The following is a 26,218-nucleotide window of genomic DNA, read 5'->3' on the forward strand; positions in this document are numbered from 1 at the left end:
AACATGATCTGGCAAGGAATGTTCCTTAAGCCAAGCATGCCTTCTAAGTACAGACCCAGTGACAGCAGCCCTGAAAGATGCCTCTAATGAATCAAAACCACATTGCAATGTATTTTTTCCAACTTGTTCAAAAGAATGCATTAAATCCTGTAAATGGTTATTTTCAGCACAATCAGGAATCAACATAATTTTCTGTTTAAGCAATCCAATAGTATGCTGCTTATACTTTAACATATGAAACTGGCAGTTTAAGGCCTAATGGCTGTGCCCGTTACACCAGCTCTAGTGGCACCCTCAGTAGCATGAGAGAGAAGTCGCATAGAGGTGTTAGCAATGGACGTGAGGGTGGTCATGCAAGAAGAGAAAACTTTCTGGTCTTCCACTGTCATGGACCCTGGGGTAGACCCAGCGATCTCCTTGACAATGTCTCGCTGGAGTCTAATTACCTCTGCCATATAATTCAACTCGTATACCAAAAATGTGGCTGAAGCGTGCACCCACTGCCCAAAGCGATCCATCGTCCTGGACTCTTGAGCTGGTGGTTGGACTGTGGAGCTCTCCTGCCCGAGCTCCTCCTTAGTGGCCGCTGCCACTTCCATAGCATCTATGGGGGATCTGTTAGTCCAATGAGTCCTGAGAGAGCACACAATACCTTGTCAGGGCATTTGGGGATTGGCTCCACCGTGACCGGTTCCCTCCATGCCATGTGCAGGGGTTGAAGCCCACGCAGATGGAACAGAAGGACTAAAGATATGAAAACCCGAAACATACCGTGCACAAAGTGCGGCCATCAGCTGGGCAAATCTAATGGCCACACTCCGTGCACTTTCTAAAGCCTGGTTTGGGGTTCTCCATCACAGTCTCAGAAAAGAGGCCCAAACAGAACACATCGCAGACAGCTCCAGATAGAACATGGAAAGAGGTTTGTATTTTTTTTTTTTACTGACTAACAGCTCAAGGTTGGGGAAGGTAGAAAAAAATAGGAGAAATTCAAGTAAAAGGAAGACAGAAGCTCACAATAATTCACTTACCTAAAAGAAGCTGAGAGCAGCGGATCACTATGCTTACGCTAGCATGGCAAATGAGATCTGAAGGGAGGAGGGAGACCGGGGCTTTATGGGAAGGGGAGGAGCTCCGATAAGATGCTGGAAAGGCGTCCGATTCAGATCCATGCAGGATCAGAGTACCCACAGGTTGAAGAGCAAATGAAGATGTTAACTTCAGATCGGTCTGTTTTGTCACCGCTTTCCCTAGGGCCCTGGGGTGAAAGGACACAAACAATTGGTCAGATTTTCTGATAGATTTGGTCTTGTCTAGGTAGAACCCAAGACGTCTCTATACATCAAGGGAATGTAAGACTCTCTCACTGTCATCAAGATGATGGGCCAAAAAAGTAGGAAGGTGAATAGCTTGGTTTAAGGATAGCTCATTGACCACCTTCGACATGAGGAAGAGTTGGTCCTAAGGGTTACCCTTTCTCTGTGGAAGATGAGGAAAGGGGGCGGATGTTCATGAAAGCCTGTAACTCGGAGACACTGATGTTAAGGCCACTAGGAGTACTGTTTTCCAAGTGCCGTGTTTTAGAGAAGCCTTAGAAGCTGGTTCAAAGGGGGCCACCATGAGCTGCTCCAGAACACAATTTAGGTCCCAGGGGGGTGAGATGGGTTTCCTGGGCAGGCAGAGATGCAGCACTCCCTTTAGGAATAACTTTGCAGGCAATTTGGAAACCAAAGGGGGATAAAGAGGCAGACAAGCTGAATTAAAAGCCAGGTAGGTTTTAATGGAGAAGTAAGCCAACCCTGTCTGCAAGAGTTCACACAGTTATGACAGTACCAATGTAGACACCATATGGAGAATCATTTCCATTTAGATATAGAAGATCTCCTAATATTAGGTTTCCTGGCCTCCTGCAGGACTGTGAGCACATCCTCATTGTAAAGGTGTCTGTAAGGGATCAGAATTCTATCACCCACAGGGTGAGGTTCACAGACTGTAAGTGGGGACAGACTAGAGATCCCTTGTCCTGTGTGAGAAGGTTCACTCTGTGAGGTAACTTGTGGTGACCGCCCCTGGCTAAATGCAGAAGGAAGAGGAACCAGTGCTGTTTTGGCCAAAAGGGAGTCTCCAACAAGATTTTTGGTCTATCCTTCTGAATTTTTAGTAGGACATTCTGTAGTAGTGGGAAGGGGGTAAATGGATACAGAAACATCCCCTTTCAAGAGACTGAGAATGTGTCCCTTGCCCTCGCCAGAGGACTGGGCAATCTGGTGCAAAAAGATGGAAGTTGTCTGTTCACAGGGGAGGCAAACCGATCTGAGGTGTACCCCATTTCTGGACTATGTCCAAGAACACATCCCTACTGAGCATCCGTTTGTGGGACTGTTACATGGACTTGCTTAAGGTGTCTGCAAGAGTATTCTGTTCTGAAGGGATGTACACAGCCTGTAACATGACGTCTTGTTGTGTCGATCTCCCACACTTGGAGAGCTAGTCTGCACAGCAAGTAGGATTTTGTCCCCGCCCCCCCCCCCCCCCCCACTTGTTCTCATACCACAGAACTGTAGTGTTATCTGTGAACAATTTTAGTGGGCCTTTTTTCAGCGTGTGTTGGAAGGCCTTTAGGGCCAAAATAATTCCTCTAATCTCTCCAATAATGATAAGTTCCTGTTTGACTTTGTCCGACCAAGTGCTCTGGACTTTTAGGGAGTCCATGGTTGCTCCCCATTCCAGATCTGAGGCATCCGTGTACATCTCCTGTACTGGCAATTGAGCATATAAGGGTTGTCCTGGGTTGCAGTTCACTTGAGTCAACCACCACTGAATCTCTCTAGAGGCAAGGCAGGAAGGGGATTTTGTACTCTAGAGGATGAGAGTGCCGAGTCCATACAGACCTTTGGTATCACTGCAGTTTCTCATGTGGAGCCTCGCCAATGGCAACATGGGAATGGTCAATGACATGTGACTCAGGAGCCTGAGGTACTGCGTGACAGTCAAGTGTGTGGCCTAAAGACAGTGAGCAGGTACTGCCTTAAGTTTTCCACCTTTTGAGGTGGTAGCAAAGCCCTCATGACATCAGTCCTTATCCTGCACCCCAGGAATACTAAATCCTGAGAGGGGGTCAGGTTGGACCTGGGGTAATTTATCTGGAAGCCCAGTGCTTACAGGACTGGAATTACTGTTTGTAGATGATGCTGTAGGGATACTGTGCAGTCCATCTGAATGAGAAGGTCTTGTAGGTGAGGGAAAATTTGAATCCCTTGGGTCCTGCAGAAGGTGACCACTGATGCCAAGCACTTGAAAACCCTTGGGGCAGTAAAAAGCCCAAAGGGCAAGGTGGAGAAGTGAAAATGTGAGGAAGCCACACAGAAGCACAAGTATCTCCTGTAAATGGTCATTATGGGGATGTGAAGGTAAGCATCCTTGACATCCAAGGTGGACATGAATCCCTGAGGTAAAATCAAAGGGAAAAGGGTTTGCAGAGTGATTCGAAAGGTGGGCACTTGCAGAAGGTGGGAAAGATCCAAGATTGGTCTCCAGGGGCCATTGTTCCTTGGTACTAGAAAGAGCCTGGAGTAGAAACCTTTTCACTTCTCTGTCAGGGGGACAGGTTGAATTATTCCCTAGGAAATGAGGCTGTCTATAACTGACTGAAATAAAGGGAGCGGTTTCTTGGGGATCTGCGAAATACCCCTAAAGGATGGAATTCCAATCTAGATCATGAAATAACCCTTCTCTATAATGGATAAGACCAACCTGTCTGTAGTGATGTTTTTCCAAAAAGGGAGATGGTGAGAGAGCCTTTGGGACAGGGGAATGGAGTTGGGGTTTTTGCAGGAATGGCAAGTAGTCACAGACTACCTGCCCTGTTTTGAAATTAAGTCTTCTGGGATGGAGTCTGTACAGGCCTGGAAGGAGTTGTTTGCTTCCTGGCAGTCTTTCTGGCCCTGGAAGGAGGGGTGGTGGCAGAATGCTTCCTGATGAGTTATGCTTTTGATGGGTAACTCCACTGGAATTGCTGGATAGGATAAACAAACAGGTGCTTTAGGTCTTACAACTCCTTCCCCTTTTGTTGCAAAGTTTTGAATAATTCAGCCACCTTTGACCCAAAGAGGTCACAGTTGTCCAGAGGAGCATCCAAGAGTCCTGCCCTGATGTCATCAGGTAGGGGCTGTAACCTTAGCCAGGAATATCTTTCTCAGGACTGAGGCAGATGCAGATGACCTGGCAGAAGCTTCAGCAGCATTGTAGCTGCACCTAATGGAATGCCTAGAGACTTGAGAGAATAGGGATAGCAGACAGGATAATTGAGCTTTGGCAAAAGAGTCTGGGATGTCACTCAGTTGTTTAGTGTTTTTTTTTTTTTTTACAAAAGGGCTAGGGCATATTTGGACATATGGGTTTGGTAATTTATTGCCATGAATGCCAAGGTAGACTAAGTGTAAACTTTCTTCCCAAGGTGTTCGATGGCCTTGCTGTCTTTGTCAGTGGGGAGAAGTGAAGAGGAAGGAAGGAGTTTAGATGCCTTATCAGCTGACACTGAAACAGTGCCAGGGTCAGCTGCAGGGCACTTAACAAGGAATATGGCTCCCTCAGGGACCTTGTAAAATCTGTCAGGCTTTCAGGGTGCAGGAGGCTGAGAATCATAACTGAGTGATGTTGCATTAAATGCATCCAGAAATGCTGGCAGTACTGTTGGTATAGCTGAAGAGACAGGGGAGTCCATCTGAAGAAGTTCATAATATCTTTTCTGAACTTCTGTTATCTCAGAGGAGTCCCATTTGAAATGTTCTCTCATCTTTGCAATGGTCTTCTCAAAGGTGAGATCCTCAGCTGGAGAGTCTGTCTCTGCAAACTCTCAGCCAAGGGGGTAAGGCACTTGGGAGATACAAGAAAAGAAATCTTCTGAGGAAGAGACAGAAGATTCCTCAACTTCAGCCTGGGAAGTCTCTATGGCCTGAGGCCTAGGCTCATCAAAGGCAGAACCACTGGGGAGGCTAAGGGTGTAGCAGGCCTTAGAGCCATAAAGGCATTGAAAAGGTTCTGAGAAAAGGCCTGACAATCTGGCTGGATCTCTACTGGGGGAGAAACAGGTTTCCTTTTTCTTTTCTTTTTTAGGAAGGCCTAGCGGGTTTGAGCCAAGGTAGGCCTGGGATCAGTAACCTGAGAAGTAGTGAAGGGATCCGCCTGGGCAGCCGGTACAAGTCGTGGTTCCCCCTCTTCGTCAGAAGCCGATGTCTGCATAACCTCTGAGAACGTGCCTTCCACTCTGGGTTCTGTGGCTTCCACATGGGTACGCATACTGGCGACCACCAATCGTTTCTCCAGGCTGATGTTGGCCACAGGAAAGACGGTGGATGGGATTCAGATCTAGAGATTTGGGCTTTTTTCTTGAGTGGCTTGACGGGTTGCTCGGATGGCCTCTCCATACCTAAAGCTAAGTGCTCGAGGCGCCAATTAAGATAAATGTTTAAAGTGCGCAGACGACTACGCAGGCCAAGTGACGAAACATCCTCAACAGGTTACTTATCTTAGAATTTTCGATCCAACGGCCAGTAAGGCAGGAACAGCAGACATTTGTCTGGCAGCAGAGAACGTCTGAGGATTGGTATGTGCAGACATTACTTTTATGGTCCATGTTCCCTTAGCCAATGTCAGACGTCCCATACACCTAGCAATGACTAGAGGCTTTTGTATACTGGCCGGATGTTCAGATGGCAAGAGAGGGAAACCCAAGAGTTTGGAATGCTGCAACATGAGAATAGAAGGACATAAAACATTCTTTGGATATGAAGTAGACACCCCCAGAGATCTCAGATCTGATGGCTCTGAAACAGAAGAACACACTGGAGAAGGAGATACTAAAAGGGGAAGTGGACAGTCATCGGCTCTCAGGCCACAAAGAGGTCAGATCTGAGAGAACCCCCATCTGTATCTGTACTTTGAGGAACTTTGTCATCCTGTCCACATCTGCTTCTGGAATGCTCCTGGAGGATCGAAGAGAGGAGAAAGTGGAAGGAGGCCTAGAATGCCTTTGAGGCAACTCTAAGAATGGTGAGGGAAGCCTACATGAAATAGGATCTGATGGAAGCAGAGAGGTAAGGATCTACGGAGACCTTGAACTTTGAGCTATCAGATCAGAGACCAATGAAAGAGACTTTTTCTGAATCTTGAAAGAAGGCTCTACTGAGGCAGCTGAAGCCAAAGTTGTGGGGCGATCAGGAAACTCTTTCCAGGACTCCTTGTCCATAGTTTGAGTCAACTTTTGATTTTTCTGACTTTACAGAAGGGGATGAACCCCACAGGAATATGTAGAGAGCAAGAGACCCCACAGAATTAACTTGTTCCTGTAGTTAATCAAGGCCCTAGCACAGGGGTCTGCAACCTGCGGCTCTTCCACCCCTCTGCAGTGGCTCCCTGTAGCTTTGAAAAATAATGGCCACTCTGCCACACGATACACACATACTGAGAATAATAGAGAGATGGATTTATATACTGCTCTTATAAACTTATAAAGTTGCTAGAATAACATGATTTCTTTTACCATGCATTACACGCGCACACACACACACACACACACACACACACACACACACACACACACACACACACACACACACACACAGCGATAGAGCAATTCCTTGGCATCATCAACATCTCCTGAAAGGTTTCCGTACCTCTCCACCATACCTCTGAAACTCTTAACCACAAAAAATCTGGACACAGCCAGAAATAAAAGGGGAACAAAGGAAGAAAAATAGGGACAGATTTTAAATATTGCTCTTATAAACTTAAAAACTTGCTTGACTAACACCGTTTCTGTTAACATGCATTTTTCCACACACACAGACAGTTACCGGTCAGCTGTACAGATCGTCACAGAATGTCCTGACTTTTGACTCATATTTTTGGTCCATTTCTCATAAAATTGTGGTTTTCTGGCAAATCACTGGCAAATTATTTAGAGCTGAAGTCAGAAAATATGGACAGACATTTGAGCTCCAGACTTTATACTCTTCAGAAAATTCATGCTATCAACTTCCTAATTTTGTAAGAGCAATATTTAAGTGTCCCTATTTTTGGTCCTTTGTCTCCCCCATTATTTATGGCTTTGTCCAGATATTGCTCTAAGAGGATGAAAGGTATGACGCGTGCACATACACCAATAAAAATCTCAACAAAGGAACAGAAATAGGGACGGATTTTAAATGTTGCTGTTATAAACTTATAAAACTTAATATGCTGTCTTATCTTCACTTTACGGGTCAAATATGTTTTGTGGCTCCAGATGAATTTTATTTAGTAGGAGAACCCCAAAATGCCTCTTTTGACAGTGAAGGTTGCAGACCCCTGCCCTAGCATTAAAACCAGAGCAAATATCACAGACCACATCAAGGTGGGCAGGACCCAAACAATACACACATTCCTTGTGGGCATCAGAATTTGGGATCTTATTCCCACAGGAAATACACTTTTAAACCCAGACGTTTTTTCTCTGGTTCAAGATTTCCAAAATGTCAGCAAAAGAGACATCTTCAGAGGGGGACCGTGGGGACTCTTCTGCTTTATCCAAATCGGTATCAGATGTCAGAGACTCCTGTGGGGGGAATCAATGTGCCTCCTCTTGCACAATCTTTTCCTCGGTACATCCTCAGAGGGGGCTTCTGGGGAGGCATCCGAGGAACCAGGGCCGCCCTCTGGGGCTGGCTGAGGCATTGGTTCCAGACGCTTGGCAGGAACCAAAGTACAGAAGCAGAACGTGGACCCTTTGGGGGAGGAGAAGAAGATGCCTATGACGTATGTGTCTGTTCAGACAAGACCTTCCTCATAATGTTGAGGGCACCGGTGCCCCGGTCCGAGGACCCCACCGGTTCCGAAGAAGCTGGTAGTTTCCCCGGAACCGGGACCATGGGCTCCGACCCTGAGTTCGGATCTGAGCTGATCTGAGCCGAGGCTCCGAGGGAAGAGTCGGAACCGAAAGTTCGGTTAGACTGTCCGACCCGGAACCTAGGAAAGATCATAGGCTCCGAGACCCCCCGGCTGGTTCCGAAGGTGTCGAGGTCAACGGTGCCGATAGCGCTACTGGAGGCTTCGGCATAGAGGGCTCTACAATCACCGGCTCTTCGATTCCTGGCTCCGACTCGACTGGTCTCGGAGGAGGATTTGTCTCGGGGGCGGGAAGAGCCTCGAGTTTCGAAACCAATTGGGACAAAACCTCGATTAGTTTGGACAGAGCAGAGTTCTCCATTAGCTTCTGTACCACTCGGTCCACGTCGGAAAGCGGCCTCGAAGAACGGGTCGAAGGGGCCGAAGCCGTCACCGAGCGAAGGATTGAAGGCGGTGGTACCTCCGACACCGGCTCCAATACCCGAGTCTCTATCAGAGACAAACATTCGATGCCCGACCCCGAGGTCTTTGGAGCCGGCGTCCGAATCTGAAAAGAGGTGCTCGGAGCCGAGGACTTAGGCTCCGACACTCTTGAAGACTTGGACCCCTTCGAAGACTTGGACAGTTGTTCAGTCTTGTCCAGGGCCTCCTGAAAATCGGGTTTTAATAACCCTCTGTCCACCAACTTCCTGCGTCTTTCTAGCATGACCCTCCCACTGAAGGAATGACAGACGGAACAGTCTTCCTGCAAGTGGAGAGGGCCAAGACAGTAGATGCAGGAAGAATGGTCATCAGTTATTGACATCTTTTATCCACACTGACACCTTTTAAAGCCTGACTTGGCTTTCTCAGACATATTAGCACTATAAGATATCTAGTAAAAAACAATACTAACAACACTATATAGATATATATATATATATATATATATATATATCTAAAATAACACACTATAACACTCTAAATATAGGTGAAAGGATTAATACTTATCTCTCTCTCTCTCTCTCTATATATATATATATATATATATATATATATATATATATATATATAGAGAAGGATAAGTTAAGGCAGGAAATATAACAATTTAAATCCTACTGTCAGTCCTGACAGAATAAAAAGTACAGTTTTGTACCTACCATAAATGTAGATGTTCGAGTGCTAATACAGCTGCAGTAATCACAGATGGGTTCTCTGCCGTCAGGCGGGTCCTCGGTCGGCCGAATTCCAAAGTCTAGGTCCGGCGTCGGTTGTTGTCGCTTTCTCTCCTGACATCAGTGAGGCCGGAGTATATAAGACACAGCCGACGCCATGTTCTTCAGTCTTTCTTGCCCCAGATGTCAGGTGCCCCCATAAGGAAGGCAATACATAAATTAGGTTTATATGTATATACATGCAATGCAATATAATCCAAAATCAGTAGTTGCAAGCAAATAAACCATAGAAGGATAACCCAGTCAGGTTGCAGGAAGAGGGTGTTAGGCCCCATGCCTTTACCAAGTGGGGAAGGAGGGAGGGAAACCTGTACTGCAGCTGTATTAGCACTCGAACATCTACATTTATGGTATGTACAAAACTGTACTATGTTCATCGTGCATACAGCTGCAGTAATCACAGATGGGTAGAGTCCCAAAGCTACGCACAGGGTGGTAGGTACTAGGAGGAACTGGGTTGAGCCAGAATGCCCTGCAACACAGCAGTGGCAAAGCCTGCTCTAGTTTTGGAATATAAAGGCAGGTGGTAGTGTTTTGTGAAGGAATGTACAGAACTCCAAGTGGCTGCCTCCAAAATATGCCGAAGCCTTTGGAAACAATAATACCAATAATTCCATGTTTGCAAAAGGAATTTCTATGGTGGGCCCAAGCATGTCAAGCAAATACAGGCCTCCCATTCTGCAAGCCTCAAGCAAAGCAAGTCATCACAACAGACGACTCAGATTACGCCTGGGGGGTGCACATGACTGACAGGTGCATTCAGGGCAAATGGTCCCAAAAGGAAAAGCACCTTCACATCAATCAAAAAGAAATGCTAGCAGTAATAAATGCAATTACAGCTTTCAAGGACTTCCTGCATCCAGGACAATTACTGATAAGAACAGACAACACCACAGTAATGTGGTACATAAACAAACAAGGAGGAACACATTCATACCCCTTGTGTAGACTAGCCATGACTCTTTGGAACTTGGCTCTGGAATGGCAAATCGAACTTCAAGCACAGTACTTGCCAGGATTGGAAAACACGCTGGCAGACAATCTAAGCAGAAATATGACAGATCCACACGAATGGAAGTTGCATCCTCATGTGTTTACAGAGATAATCCAAGCGTGGGGGAGGCCAGACATAGATCTTTTTGCCTCCCACAGGAATCATCAATTGGAAAAGTTTTGTTCGAGGACCTTTCATCCAAAGGCCTGGAGAGTGGACGCCCTTTCATTCAGTTGGGCAGCATGGACAGTTTATGCATTCCCACCTCTGCCTCTTCTGCCCAAGGTGCTTTTGAAAGCAAGAGCAGACAGACCGAAGATGATACTGATTGCTCCAGATTGGCCAAGGCAACACTGGTACCCTCTCCTGAGGAGCCTAACACATACTCCTCCCTGGTCCCTGCCTCTAATGCCTCTTCTGCTGACTCAGCACAGCTACAAAATTCTTCACAGTCAGCTGAAAACACTCAATCTCGCTGCATGGAAAATTCCTTAACACCACAACAGACCCTACTCTCCAAGGAGGTGCAGGATGTCATTTTGGAGGCCAGAAGGCCATCTACTAGAAAAGCTTACTCCGCAAAATGGAACCGTTTTTGCTCTTGGAATGAGAAAAAAGGCCAGGACCCTAGAAAACTGAACTTGCCTCAGGTATTACAGTATCTAGCTGAGCTGCTGAATAGTGGACTTTCATTTTCTTCCATAAAAATCCATGCCTCAGCCATTTCTGCAGAATTCAACACGGATCCTCCTTTATTTTCTCACCCACTCTTACGACAGTTCCTCAGAGGGGCTAAGAATATAAGACCACCAAGGAAACAACCAATACCAGCCTGGGATCTTAATTACATACTAGAAAAATTAACATTGCCTCCATTTGAACCAGCTGCCTCAACAGATTTGCAATATTTGTCCTGGAAAACAGCCTTCCTTCTGGCTATCACTTCAGCTCATAGGGTTTCGGAACTACAGGCCCTCATGGCGGTGCGGCCCTTTCTCATCTTCCATCAGGACAGGGTTTCCCTTCGTACCAACCTGTCATTTATGCCTAAAGTGGTATCCAGGGTAGCTTTAAATCAAGCCATACACCTACCTACCTATTACCCCAAACCCCAAAACAAAGGGGAAAGGCTGCTGCACTCTTTAGACATCCATAGGCAGCTACGTTATTATTTGGACAGAACAAAGTCCTTCAAGAAATCAGAACAACTCTTTGTGTCCTATGCTGTAGGGGCTCAAGGGAAGCCAGTTACCAAGCAGACTATTTCAAAATGGATAGGCCACTGCATACGGTTTTGTTATTCCTACCATGGGAAATCTGTTCCTACAGGTATCAGATCACACTCCACCAGGGCCACAGCTACCTCTACAGCCTTCCTCAGAGGAGTTCCTACCAAAGATATTTTGGAGGCAGCCACTTGGAGTTCTGTACATTCCTTCACAAAACACTACCACCTGCCTTTATATTCCAAAACTAGAGCAGACTTTGCCACTGCTGTGTTGCAGGGCATTCTGGCTCAACCCAGTTCCTCCTAGTACCTACCACCCTGTGCGTAGCTTTGGGACTCTACCCATCTGTGATTACTGCAGCTGTATGCACGATGAACATAGTACAGTTTTGTACCTACCATAAATGTAGATGTTCGAGTGCTAATACAGCTGCAGTACAGGTTTCCCTCCCTCCTTCCCCACTTGGTAAAGGCATGGGGCCTAACATAGGTTTTTTAGGTACCATTGAAGTTTCCTCATATGCAACTTTGCACATGGGATTAGAAGAATGCAAGATGCCATGAAGTCCAGAGCCTGCAGGATTTTCCTTGCAGTAAGCCTGGTACATTTTGCTAGTATTTTGAAGTACTGAGTTAGTTGCCCCTGTTTTTCTGGCATAAGATAGGCCATCTGGGTGTTTGTGTCCAAGTTGGCACCCAGGAAAGTTATTTTCTGAGATGGTGTTAGCCTGGATTTCTCTTTGTTGATTGTGTATCCCAGAGAATGCAGTAACCGTGTTACATAAGCCAGATGTTCCAGAAGTATGTGCTTGCTGTCTGCTTGGATCAGGCAGTCATCCAAATAAGGGTAAATTTGTATCCCTTGAAGTCTGCAGTAGGCAATCACTGATGCCAGGCACTTTGTGAATACTCTGGGCGCAGTAGATAAGCCAAAGGGCAATGCAGAGAATTGATAGTGGATTGAACCTGCAAGAAATCTGAGGTATCTTCTGCAGCTTTGTCTGATTGGGACATGCAGGTATGCCTCCTTGAGGTCCAATGTTATCAGCCAAAACTCCTTGCCCAGCATGGGAAGAAGCTGCTGTAATGTGAGCATCTTGAATTTTGGTACGAGTAGAAATGTGTTTAGGATGGATAAGTCCAAAATGGGTCTCCAGTCGGTTCCTTTCCTTGGTACCAGAAAAAGTCTTGAATAAAAACCTTGACCTTGTTCGTGAGTAGGTACCTCTTGAATAGCTCTCATGCTTATGAGCTTTGAAATTTGTAGTTGTGCCTCTGCCCTTTGATTGTGTGGCAGGTTTGGCATGCCTCTCATTTTTGGAAGAGTGTGGAATTGAAATTTGTAGCCTCTGTTTATAATGTCCAGGATCCATTTGTCTGTTGTGACAATATGCCAATTTCTTGCAAATAATGCTAGCTTTCCTCCCAAAGGTGCTGCCAGCTGAGACCTGCTTGGCATGGAAATGAGGGAGTCATTGGGTTTGTTTCCTGTACTGTTGTGCACTGTCTTCGCCACCTCTTGGTGCTGGAGTTTGCCATTGTCGGCCTCTATATGATCCTTGTGATTGCCCTCTGCCCCTTGTGCGTCTGTATCTACCTCTTTGGGGCTTGTCAGTAGCTGGAAAGGACCAGTTTTTTGAAGGCCAATTTCTGCTAAAACGTGGTGGTTGGACCTGTAAAAAAGCTTTGACAGTTTGCATAGATTTGGCTTTTTCTTCCATTTTCCGTAATATCTCCTCAGCATTAGTACCAAACAGCACATCCTTTTGTAAAGGAGCATCTAAAAGTTTAGCTTTCACATGATCAGGCAAATTTTGTTCCCTAAGCCAGGCATGTCTGCGAATGACTGATCCTGTAGCAGCCACTCTACATGAGGCCTCTAGGGCATCATAGCCACATTGTAAAGTGGGTTTACCCACTTGCTCTGCACTATGCATCATATCCTGCAACTCCTTCAAATCTGGTTGTTCAGGTTGAGACATTTTATTCCTTAATTGTGATAACAGGAACTGTTGATATTTAAGCATATGAAACTGACAATTTAAGGCCCTCATGGCTAGGGTGGCCGAGGTATATACCTTTTTTCCCCCACCTTTCTAAAGATCTTGACTCTCTTTCGGCAGGAAGTGGATTCTTGGCAGTAGAGGCCTTCAATCCCTTGGGGCCTTGAGAAATGGTTTCAGGGTCAGCATTATGGCTTTTGTAGAGAAATTGGTGAGAGTTAGGAACTCTGTAGTACCTATCAGGTTTGACTGGTGCAGGAGGCAGGGAATCCGGGTTAAGGCAAGCCTCCGAATAAACATCATCAAGTATGTCCAAAACAGGAGGTATCGCCAGAGGTCTGTGTTGAGGTAACAAAAGAAATTCCCCAAGTCTTTTCTTGGAATCGGAAAAGTCTTGGCCTTCCCAATGAAGTGTTCCCTTAAAGTGTGCAAGGTTTCCCCAAAGGAAAAATCCTCAGGAGGAGATACAGAAGGAATGGACCGCTCTGCATCCGAATCCTCAAAACGGGAGTAAGAGTGTTCCTCTACATCAGAATGTTCTGATAAAATGGAGCCCTGATCAGGAGAGGGAGAATCTTCCTCCACTCTGGGTCTCTTGTCTGGAGGGGGTTGAGAACCCCTGATAAGAGTAATTAAATCCTCAGCCATTTTAAGCATCTGTTTTTTAGGCATGGGGCCTGGAGATGGGCCCTGTGCAACAGGCCTCTTGGGATGCCTGGCTGCTTTGGATTTAGTAAAGGCCTTAATAGAAAAAGAAGATGAAGACACCATGGGTGGAAGTGGACCTATCCACATTAGAAGGCTCAACATTAGCAATGGCTTCGGTTGTTGTAGTCTGGGAAAGGGCCGAGGTACCTGCGGTCTCGGGTACAGAGGACACCGCCAAAGGAGTGTCGTCGGTAGTCAGGGACTACAAAGGCATCTCGCTGAAAACAGGACCACGTGTAGCCTGTTCTGGCGTGGTGTTGGTGGGGACCGCGGCCCTCGCGTGTCGGTCCTTGTCCTTGCGTTTTTTGGACAAAACGGTAGTCGGAGTTTCCGACGACATTTTATAATCAAAGGCTTTACCAAAATAGTGTTGGGCGAACTCCACCCGACGCTTAATAGTGCGTTTATTGAAAGTAGCGCAAAAGCGACAGCCCGAGACGTCATGGTCTGGGCCTAAACAAGGTATGCAGAGGGAATGGAAATCCTTATGCGGTATTTGCTTCCCACAAGAAATATAATTATTAACTTTTTCTGACATCGGTCTGAGGCAAGAAAAGTTTCCCCAACGGGGTACTTAGCTTTAATGAAGACTTCGGTTTCCAATTTTTTTGTAATTCAGGAGCTGGCCGACCGGCACTTGCGAAATGCTTCTGCTTCGGGCACCGCACGGCAAAAAAGACTGAAGAACATGGCGTCGGCTGTGTCTTATATACTCCGGCCTCACTGACGTCAGGAGAGAAAGCGACAACAACCGACGCCGGACCTAGACTTTGGAATTCGGCCGACCGAGGACCCGCCTGACGGCAGAGAACCCATCTGTGATTACTGCAGCTGTATGCACGATGAACATCAAGGCCTTAACTGAAGTAAAACACTAAACTATTTAAACTACTTTAGCTATATGAAAAAAAACACACCCTAATAAAACTATCACACTCTACATTGATAATCTACTTTTTAAACTACTTTTTAAACTACAAACTTCAAAAAGGATAGAATAATAGAATGAAAACATACTGGCCCGAGCCTCTCAGGATGTGATCTGCTGCTAGCGGCAAACTAGATCTGAGGGTTAGCTCAGGAGGACCATGGGATAGAACTGTGCCTCAAGCTCTCTCGAAGATGCGGAGCTGGTGATGTGATCGGCTCCGAACCCGTGTGTAAGAACAAACATCGAGATCGAACAATTTCACATTGTCTCTTTTGATAGTTGAAGGTTGCAGACCCTTGCCCTAGCATTAAAACCAGAGCAAATATCACAGACCACATCAAGGTGGGCAGGACCCAAACAATAGACACATTCCTTGTGGGCATCAGAATTTGGGATCTTATTCCCACAGGAAATACACTTTTAAACCCAGACGTTTTTTCTGGCATCTTAAGACTACTACTGACAAAAAGCAGAAACAAGTAGTAAGGTCTTGGCTAAAAAGTCAAGAAAAGTACAGTTGTGTACACTTACCATAAATGTAGATGTTAGAGTTGCAGTCATTACATTCGGGTAATCTGCTGGCAGGTTGCCCTCAGTCGGCCTGATTAACAAAGTCTTGGGTCCTGCGTCGGTTGCTGTCCCTTCTTCCATGACATCAGGTCATCAGGGATATAAAACATGCAGCTGACACCATTACATCAGTTTTTCTTGCCCTAGATGTCAGGTGACCACCAAAAGGGAAGCAAAATAATATATATATATATATATATATATATATATATATATATATATATATATATATATATATAAAATTTAAAACACAAAATGTATACCTCCAAACAAAAGCAAATACACCAAAAAAGCTTTTAATCCTAGTAAAAGAAAGGAGAGGTATAGTTAGAGAAAAATTATGGTAAATGTACACAACTTACTATGTTCTTCGTGTTGCAGTCATTACATTTGGGTAGAATCCCAAAGCTATGGTTGGAAGGATGGATTTATACAGCATTAGGGGCAGCTATAAGGCCCTGCAGGACAGCAGTGGCAAAGCCAGCTCTGGATTTAGAGAAGAGAGGTAAATGGTAATGTTTGGTGAACGTATGAACTGAGCTCCAGGTAGCAGCTTCTAGAATATCTCTGGTAGGAACCCCTCTGAAAAAGGCTGCAGAAGTAGATGCAGCCCTGGTGGAATGAGATCTGATCCCCTTGGGGATAGGTTTACCATGGTTCATATAGCAGAAACGAATACGATGGCTTACCCATTTGAAAATAGTCTGCTTTGAAATGGCCTTTCCCTCTGCCCCTGCAGCAAATGCCACCAATAGTTCAGATTTTCTTAGAGATTTTGTTCTGTTTAAGTAGAATCTAAGTTGTCTGTGTACATCCAATGAATGCAGAATCCACTCACCCTTGTTCTGTGGATTAGGGAAGAAAGTTGGCAAATTAATGGTCTGACTAAGAGCCACACTGGATACCACCTTCAGCATAAAGGATGGATTGGTCCTGACAGCCACCATGTCCAGATAAAAAATAATGAAAGGCTCAACTGCCATAAGAGCCTGTAATTCTGAAATCCTTCTAGCTGAAGTGACTGCTAAAAGGAAAGCTGTTTTCCAAGATCAAAATTTTAGGTCCGCAGTAGCAGCTGCTTCAAAAGGAGGTAGAGAGAGTTTTTCCAAAACAAAATTGTGGTCCCATGCACGTGTTGGTGCTCTCCCGGGAGGTCTTAATTTTTTGGCCCCTTTGAGATACTGCTTTAGCAGAGGATGAGAGAAGAGGGGAGGTTCTGTATTGTAAAGAGCTGAAATGGCAGAGGCATGGATTTTTATGGAAGAAAAAGATGGGCCCTTGTGAAGCATCTCAGTTAAGTATTGCAGATTCCGAGGAATATTGGGCATTGCTGTGCTTATTCCTTGTGATTGGTTCCAGGCACAGAATCTTTTCCATTTGTCAGCATATGATTTTCTAATACTAGGCCTTCTAGCCTCCAAAATGACATCTATCACAGGTTTGCTGAGAGATGCCAAGGGTGAAATTAGTTGATGAGCCACGCTGCAAGATTCAAAGTTTGGAGCAGAGTGTGCAGAATTTGGTAGTTCTGCTGAGACAGTAGGTAAGGTGTCTGAGGCGGGTGTCACAGAGGAAGGTGTGACACATTGCGCAGGAGTGGGTACCAGTGTTGGCGAGGCCAATCTGGAGCAATCAATCATTTTGGTTTGTCCTGTCTGACTTTTAGTAGGACTTTGGAGAGCAAAGGCAGAGGGGGAAAAGCATAAACTGATAGAGCATCCACTTTCCAAGCTTTTTTGTGATGAATTCTTATGCAGAATTTGTCCAACTGATAGATCTTTTTGCCTCACCCCAGAACTATGTCTAGGCTCCCCCATTTGCATATCAACATGTTGAAAACTTGCGGTTCCAATTTCCATTCGTGTGGGTCCATAAGACTTCTGCTTAGTTCGTCTGCCAGAGTATTTAGCTTTCCTGGCAGGAATTGAGCTTGTAGATGTATTTGATAAGTCAAGACGGTGTTCCACAATGCCATGGCTAGTCTGCAAAGGGGGTAGGAATGTGTACCCCCCTGCTTGTTTATGTACCACAGGACTGTGGTGTTGTCTGTTTACATCAGTAGTTGTCCTGGATGAAGGTAGTCCTTGAAGGCTGTCACAGCATTCTGTACAGCTAGCATCTCTTTCTGATTGATATGTAGGTGCATTTGATTTGGGCTCCATTTGCCCTGAATGCATTTCCCTGCCAGATACGCCCCCCAAGCACAGTCTGATGCGTCTGTAGTTAGGGTTCGGGTGGCAGGGGGTGGAGTGAATGGCAGTCCCTTGTTTTGGTGGCAGGCCTCTGCCCACCATAGGAACTCTAGTTGCAGGCAAGGTATAATAGCAATCATTGTTTCCAGGCTGTGACAATGTTGACTCCATAAACTTTTTAGGTACCACTGAAGTTTCCTCATATGCAGTCATGCATATGGAATTACAAGAATACAGGAGGCCATAAACCTCAAGGCCTGCAGAATTTGTCTTGCAGATAGCTGGGTTTTTGTGGCCACCTGTTTGAAGTAAGTCATCAATTGAATTTGCTTTTAGTTGAAAACTTTGGTTCTGAAACTCGAAAATGAAAATTTCAGGAGTCGGCCGACCGGCACTTGAGAAACTGCTTCTGCTTCAGGCACCGCGCAGCAAGAAAGACTGATGTAATCGCGTCAGCTGCATGTTTTACACCCCTGTCAACCTGACGTCATGGAAAAAGGGACAGCAACTGACGCAGGACCCAAGACTTTGTTAATCAGGCCGACTGAGGGCAACCTGCCAGCAGATTACCCAAATGTAATGACTGCAACAGTGAAACACGAAGAACATTAACAGAATTACACTGCAAGGAAAAAGCAACCTATATGTACCAACAAACTTTTTTTTAACTATACATGAAAGAAGAAAAGGGGCTAAAAAAGAGAAACTGCTAACAGTGGTAGACAAAGTACTCGGAAGAGTATAAAAGAATACTAGCAATTAATTACAAAAGTACTGAAAATCATAACTTGGCAATAAAAAGGGAAGAAAAGATTGCCAAGAACAGCAAAATACAAGAGGGAAGAGGATGAAGGGCAAAATACCAAATTTAAGTAACTCAAAACACCAGTAAAAACAAAAATCAAAGATTACACAAAAATCACTCGAGAACTAGGAATCTGTGTCTGATACCTAATGGCAGCAAACAAGATCTAGGTGTATGGTAGGTTGGCAGGGCATTATGGTTAAAGGGAGAAGCTCGTGAGTTCTAGGATACAATGATGTGGAAGAAGCGACAGAGTCAGATTGGAGTTTCGAATCCAACTCCATCAGCTATGGGATGAATTAAAATGACATCAAATGGTATGCACTTTTCTGGGGAGGGTATGGTCTTCGATGCAGGTTCCAGAGCCAAAGAAAAAGTTAACAACCCCCAGCTAAAGCTAACAATAGTGCTCCACGACCTGCCCAAAGGTTCCTAGCTCAAGTAGTCTCCTTCTCAAATGTCTTGCACTATTCAAAATGACCTGCTTACTTCTTTACTAGACAAAAAGGTACTGTAAACAGTAGTCCTTAGTCTTCCAGTAGAATATTTGTTCTTCTAAAGACACCAGTAACCAATATATATATATATATATATATATATATATATATATATATATATATATATATATATATATATATATGGTTCCACTTCATATCATCGAATTATCATTTCATTGAATTGCAAACCATCGAGACCAAATAGTCGAAAACCCATTTCATCGAAAACTCATTTCATCGAATCTCAAATCATTGAAAACTATGAAGCAACTACAAATAACATCCCAGACACTTTGTACTATGTGTATGCAGGCAAGCCCCCCTGCACCCCCATGTGGGGCTCGCTACACCCCGTAATTAAATATACCAACTCCAAGGTTGCACTACAATGGGGGGAAAAAAGGTAATTTCCTAACCCCACTGTAGTGCGACCTTGGAGTTGGTATATTTAATTATGGGGGCAGAGCCCCCACTTGGGTGCAGGGGCTTGCCCTGCATAAACGTAGTACAAACATTGTGGAATGTTATTTGTAGTTGCTTCATAGTTTTCAATGATTTGAAATTCGATGAAATGAGTTTTCGATTAAATGGGTTTTCAACAATTTGGTCTCGATGGTTTGCAATTCAATGAAATGATAATTCGATGATATGAAGTGGAACCATATACATTATATATATATATATATATATATATATATATATATATATATATATATATATATATATATATACACACACACACACACACACACACATATATATATATATATATATATATATATATATATATATATCTAAGGGTTCCAATTCAGAATTTCAAAGCTCAAAACTTCTAACTTCATACGATCGAAGATCATTATGTTCGAAGTGTCAAAACTTCATAATCCTGAACGGAGATAGTCATACAGCGCGGACCGGGAGATTTCCCTTGTCCTCGCTGTAGTGCGGTCTTGGAGTTGGTATATTTAAGTTGCGAGGGTGCATGGGGGCTTCCCCCCTGCATACACATGTTTTAGTGTGTTGGGTGGTGTTTGGGGGAGGGGGGGGTCACAATTTTGAGATTCCAAAATCTCAAGATTCTAAACACACACACACACACACACACACACACACACACACACACACACACACTATATAAACACTTGACCCTTAGTACAAATCAGCAAAGGAAGTGGTCAATAAAGAGAACAGAGGCAGATGAACATTCCCTTCAATGGGGGGGGGGGAGGGGGGGGCAAAGGTTTATGCTCCATTTCACTGCTGGACTTTCTGCATATGGCCAATGACTGGGCCATAACTTTGCACCCTCTGGGGATTTCAAATTGCTCTTCACATCTCTCCCAATGCCATCTGCCTGTGTCTTTCCCCATTCACATTATGATGTGCGACAATTCTTTTCGTGACCATCACTACAGTTCTACAATTAGAGTTCAAAGAACAAACAAGTTCACTTAATATGGTGTTTTGCTACATATTTTTAAGAACTAAATCAAAACATTACATCCCCAGGTGGGGCACTGTGTTCCAGGTTTCTACTGTTGAAACTCTACCTACGTCTGCATGCCAATGACAACAGCTCCAAAGTCCATAATAGGGTAGCTGAATTCCCCCATAAAGCAGTAACTACAAGCAACCTAAAAGCAGAAACATCTCATGTTCAGATCTAGAAAGGGAAAGATACAACACCCTGAAGAAGTGTATACCTGTTGTCAAATTTTTATAACTACACATGAATGGTTCATAATGAATGCTGAATACTCTGGCGACAGCGGACATGTGAAAGCTACAAAAAAGCAAATATTTTCTGTAGGGCTGAAAACAGGGTAAAAGAAAAAGCTGCAGACGCACAATTGGCCAGTGTCAGAATGAAGGTCCGGCAATCCCTCAAAAATAAGTAAAACAAACATGAAATTATCCAGCAGAATGTCTGACATGACGCACACTCCCTCAAAAATAATTAAAACTTATTAAAAAACAAAAATTATTTTAGCAAGCTGTACACGTCTGTCAGCAGAACATCTAAAAGTGTTCTAGGAGGTTGCTGTCCAGAATAAATACATTAGAGGATCCATTACTAAAAAAAATTGATACTATTAACCCAAGAATGGAGGGGGGGGGGGTTACAGCGCATACACGTATGGATTCTAAAAAAATTCTGCTTTACTAAAAAACAGTAAAGTACATGCTAGAAGATAGCAAACCTCCCACCCACATACCTTCAACACGTGTTTCCAAATATTTATCCAGTTCTGCATCTTTTGTCTTTGCTTCTTCTGAAACCTTTGGGGTATTTGGAAAGCAAACAAGGACAATGCTCATGTTGTCTCGACTTCCCTGTATAAAATAAAATGCAACTGAATAAGAATTAATTTAGCCTTCTCCATGTGGAACAGTGACAATTCCATACAGTCTGGAAAAATCCACAAAAAATACACATTTCAACAAAACTGCTGGTTCAACTCATCAGATCAAACTGAACAAAAATTAAACAAAAGAATACTAGCAGAAAAGAAAAAAAGAGGAGACAAACATTTCTCATGTATAGTAATACTTTGTTTCACAAACACACTCACTCCTTGCTAACTTGTCTAACTGTTCCTTGTTAAGTACAGAATCAAGTCTGACATGATGAAATCATTTAGCACTATAATCTCATGCACTGCATTTTAAAACCTCAGTTGTCGCATTAAAAAAAAATAATAAAAATCACTGCAAGTACAGCTGACTGAGTACTTGCATTAACAAACAGCTCTCAGACCTTTTTTAATGCATCTTCCACTTGACATCACTAGCAAGATTTCAGCAGTAGCCAAGTCTTGGCATGAACCTTTGCTAGACACGCACCATTTGTCTGAACCCCACGAATGCTTGAGAATTTTCATTTCTCCTTACAAGGACTACTTCCATCTGAAAGAGAAAGACTCTCAAATACTACAAATACAAGGCATGCCAAATGGATTACAAAGTTGGCAAACATTTTGCCAAACTGTGGATTTCGAACTATACACAAAATACAGTTGTGCAATAACTTATAATGCTAGATGTCCTACTGCTCACTGTTGCAGTGTTACAAAATGCTGGATTATCCAGCCAAATAACCTTGACGGCAGACCTGGGTACTAAAGCCATACGTCCAATGTATGATGCAAGTTCACCAGCAAGAGAGTACTTAAGGGGGCATATGAGCGTAAATCCTCCATCTCCAACCAGTAAGCCACAAGAAGCCTGAGAAAAAAGAAATGTCAGCTAGGAGGGGAGAAGCAAGGCAGGTAAAGTTCCAACCCTCCCCCCGGTACAAAAACGGTTAAAGACAAGGACAGGGAAGGTAGACTGGGAAAGAATATCACAACAGTAATCAGTGCAACATCTACTGTTATGGCAAGTTCTTACACAACTGTACTATGTCCTTTATTATATCACTATTGCAGTACTCAAAACTGTTGGGTGATTCCCAAAGCTTAGGATACAAGAATGGTGGTAGGATGCTGTACAGAACTGCCCAGTAGACCAGAAAGGAGTGATCTGGTGAAGGCAGTCCTGGATCTAGAATAGGGATTCACTTTGTAATATTTTGTAAAGATGTGCACATCAGACAAAGTCGCTGCTTCAAGAATGGTCCTAGAATCAATTCTCTTGTAAAAGGTTCCAGATGAGGCTACTGCTCTGAGAGAATATGCCTTTGCTGAAGAGATGAGGGGGAGAGGGGGCCTTCGTTTTCTTTTTCTTTGGTGCAAAGTCTGCTTTGACTAACCAGGGAACCTCGGACCCCTGACGCACTTTGATGCCTGATCCTGGGATTTCCTCTCCAATGAGAATCTGAGGTATGCCCTTTGGTCACTCTGCAATAGCAATACGGGGCCCACCTTTCTCGCCATCACTGGTAACTACAGTCGCTTCGAATGCGCAAACTTCAGACGGCATGCCAGCTTTTGGTAGATTTGTGGTACTGGAGTCCGAGCTATTGTTGGGCATATTGCTGGTCTTAAGGCCTCAGGAGGTACAATCAAGCATCTGACTAGGGAGCTGTGCTTTTCTTATGAATGGGATCTGCTATCTTAACTTAGACAAGGTGCTTTAAACTCTGCATTTCCAAATACAAGCTGAGTGACAACAGTTGGGTTCTTAAGGTCTTAGGGATGAATAACTGACAAATACTACAATTTTTATAATCATGCTCTGCCCCTAGATAGAAAAGCACTAGGAGTGGCAATCCTAAAGGAAATCGGTCTACCACAATATCCCTTCCAAGCTGACATCTAACAAAGCAAGAGAGAACAATACAACTGAGTAAAGTAAATGTAGATTCTCTAATGGGGCACTCATCGGAACCAATTAAGGGCAATGGTACCAACGATCACTCAGAGCATGTGTGTGAGATCTGCATATGCAGCGGCAGCGAGACAGTCCAAGAATTTATGCTCTAAAGTCTACTTACGTATCATTACACCCGTAGGTTTAGGTCATACGTCAGATGTATGGCTCTTTGGCCTTGGTAACCCAGCTGGACATCAAGGTAATTTGAAGAGATAATCCAACAATCAGAATGCAGAAAAAGGAAGGAGAGAAAATTACAACTGTACATTTACCATAAATGTAGATGTTCGAGTATATTCACTGTTGCAGTCATCACATTTGTGTTATCCTGACAGGGGTAGCCCTCAGTCGGCCTGAATACCAGAGGCTTAGTATTTCTGCGTCAATTGCTGTCACTCCAGAACTGACGTCAGGTCATCAGTGGTATAAAATCAGGCAGCTGACTCCATTTACATCAGTTTTTCTTGCCCAAATGTCAGGAGTCCCCAAATGGGGAGCTAGGCTATGGTGGAAGAACACCACCAGTAGAAAGTAAATACCAAAAATCCCTGTAATGAGTGAGGAAAAGAGAGAGAGACAAGGGGGATGGAGGGTAGGAAACCAGGTCTGCAACCGTGAATACACTCGAACATCTACATTTATGGTAAGTGTACACAACTGTACTATGTTCTTCGTGTTTCACTTTTGCAGTCATGGCACTTGGGTTGCTTCCCAAAGCTGAAGAAAAGGGTGGAGGCAGTCAATACCACTGGGGGCTGGGCTAGCATGCCCTGCAAAACTGTGGTTGCAAAGCCTGCCCTGGATTTGGAGAAGATAGGCAGGTGGTAATGCTTGGTGAAGGTATGAACAAAACTCCATGTTGCAGGCTCCAGGATGTCCCTGGTAGGGACCCCTCTGAAAAAAGCTGCAGAGGTGGAGGTTGCACTTGTGGAATGTGTCCTGACCCCCTGGGGGGGGGGTCCCGTGGTATTTGTAGCAGAAATGGATAACGTGTGCTATCCATTTGGAGACTTCTGTTTGGATATGACCTTGCCCTCTGCCCCTGCTGCAAAGCTGACTAGCAATTGGTCAGTTTTCCTACAAGATTTAGTCCTATCCAGGTAAAATCTGAGCTGTCTGTGCACATCTAGAGAATGCAGAATCCTTTCCCCCTTGTTTTGCGGGTTAGAGAAAAAGGTGGGCAAATGAATAGATTGGTTGAGAGCCACACTGGACACCACTTTAGGCATGAAAATTGGGTTAGTCCTGAGGGAGACCCTGCAAGCATAAAAAATGATGAAAGGCTCTACTGCCATGAGTGCTTGTAGCTCAAACTCTTCTAGCTGAAGTGATGGCCAGAAGCAAGGCTGTTTTCCAAGGGAGGAATTTTAACTCTGCTGAAGCTGCAGGCTCAAAGGGGGGTAAGTGTGAGCTTTTCCAACACAAAGTTAAGGTCCCAAGCTGGGGTAGGAGCTCTTTTGGGTGGCCTTTAGCCCCTCTTAGGAACTGTTTGATGAGAGGATGAAAAAAGAAAGGTGGCTCTGTGCTGTACTGAGCAGAGATGGCAGAGGCATGAATTTTAATAGAAGAGAAGGACAGGCCCCTGTGTAGTATGTCTGCTAGGTAATCCAGGATGAGAGGTAGGGAGGGCTGTGCTGTTTCAGCTCCTTTAGTCTGGGATCCAGGTACAATACCTTTTCCATTTGTCAGCATAGGATTTTCTAGTGCTGGGGCATCTGGCCTCAGGTATAACATCCAGGACTTGCTTGCTTAGACTGGCAACTGCAGGGGAGGTCAGGGAATAAGCCAGGCTGCCAGGTTCAGGGTCTGCAATTGTGGATGAATGAATTCTCAGTTCTGCTGGGTCAGGAGAGTTGGGATCTGAGGTAGGTGCCATGGTGGCAGGGGTGACAAACTGCGCAGTAGTGGGTGCCAGTGCTGGCGTGGCCAGTCTGGGGCAATCAAGATTGCTCTTGGTTTTTCCTCTCTTATTTTGAGTAGTACTCTTGAAAGTAGAGGTAGAGGGGGAAATGCATAGATTGAGAGGTTTATCCATTGGAAGGATAGGGCATCCACTTTCCAGGCCTTGCTGCGAGGTTCCCTGGTGCAGAATTTGCTGAGATGGTGATTGTTGTGGGAGGCAAAGAGGTCCACCTTCGGGGTGCCCCATTTCTGGGTTACAAGGTTGAAGGTGCTGTGGTCGAGCTGCCATTCATGTAGGTCTAGGAGTTGTCTGCCAGAGAGTTTTGGAAGCCTGGCAGGAATTGTGCTTGCAGGTGAATTTGCATGGCTAAAGCCGTGTGCCAAAGGGTCATGGCGAGCCTGCAGAGGGGATAAGAGTGAGTTCCTCCCTGCTTGTTGATGTACCACATAACTGTGGTGCTGTCTGTTTTGATCAGTAGAGGCCCCAGGAGAGTAGGGGGTCTGAAAGCTGTCAAAGCGTGATGAACAGCTAGCATCTCTTTTTGGTTGATGTGCAGATGTATGTGATTTGGGCTTCAAATGGCCCTGAATGCACCTTCCGTCCAGGTGTGCACCCCAAGTATAACCTGATGAGTCTGTGGTTAGGGTCTGTGGTTAGTTGTGAGAAGGGAAGACCATTGTTCTGGTTGCATACTGCTGCCCACCAAAAAAAATCTTTCTTTAGACAAGGTATCATAGGTATGATACAGGTCCTGAGAGTGTTGACATCAAAGGCTTTTTAGGTACCACTGAAGTTCCCTCATATGCAGTTTGGCATATGGAATGAGTAGACTGCCGGACGCCATGAACCCTAGAGCTTGCAGGATTTTCCTTGCGGATAACTGGGTTCTGGTGACTAGTTGAGAAAAGTAGCCTGTCAGACGGGCTTGTTTTTCTGGACTAAGGAATGCCATCTGGGAAGTCTGCCTGAATCAGG

The sequence above is a fragment of the Protopterus annectens genome, chromosome 1.part0 (genome assembly GCF_019279795.1).
Source record: "Protopterus annectens isolate FY-2018-M chromosome 1.part0, PAN1.0, whole genome shotgun sequence".
NCBI classification, from domain to species: domain Eukaryota; kingdom Metazoa; phylum Chordata; order Ceratodontiformes; family Protopteridae; genus Protopterus; species Protopterus annectens.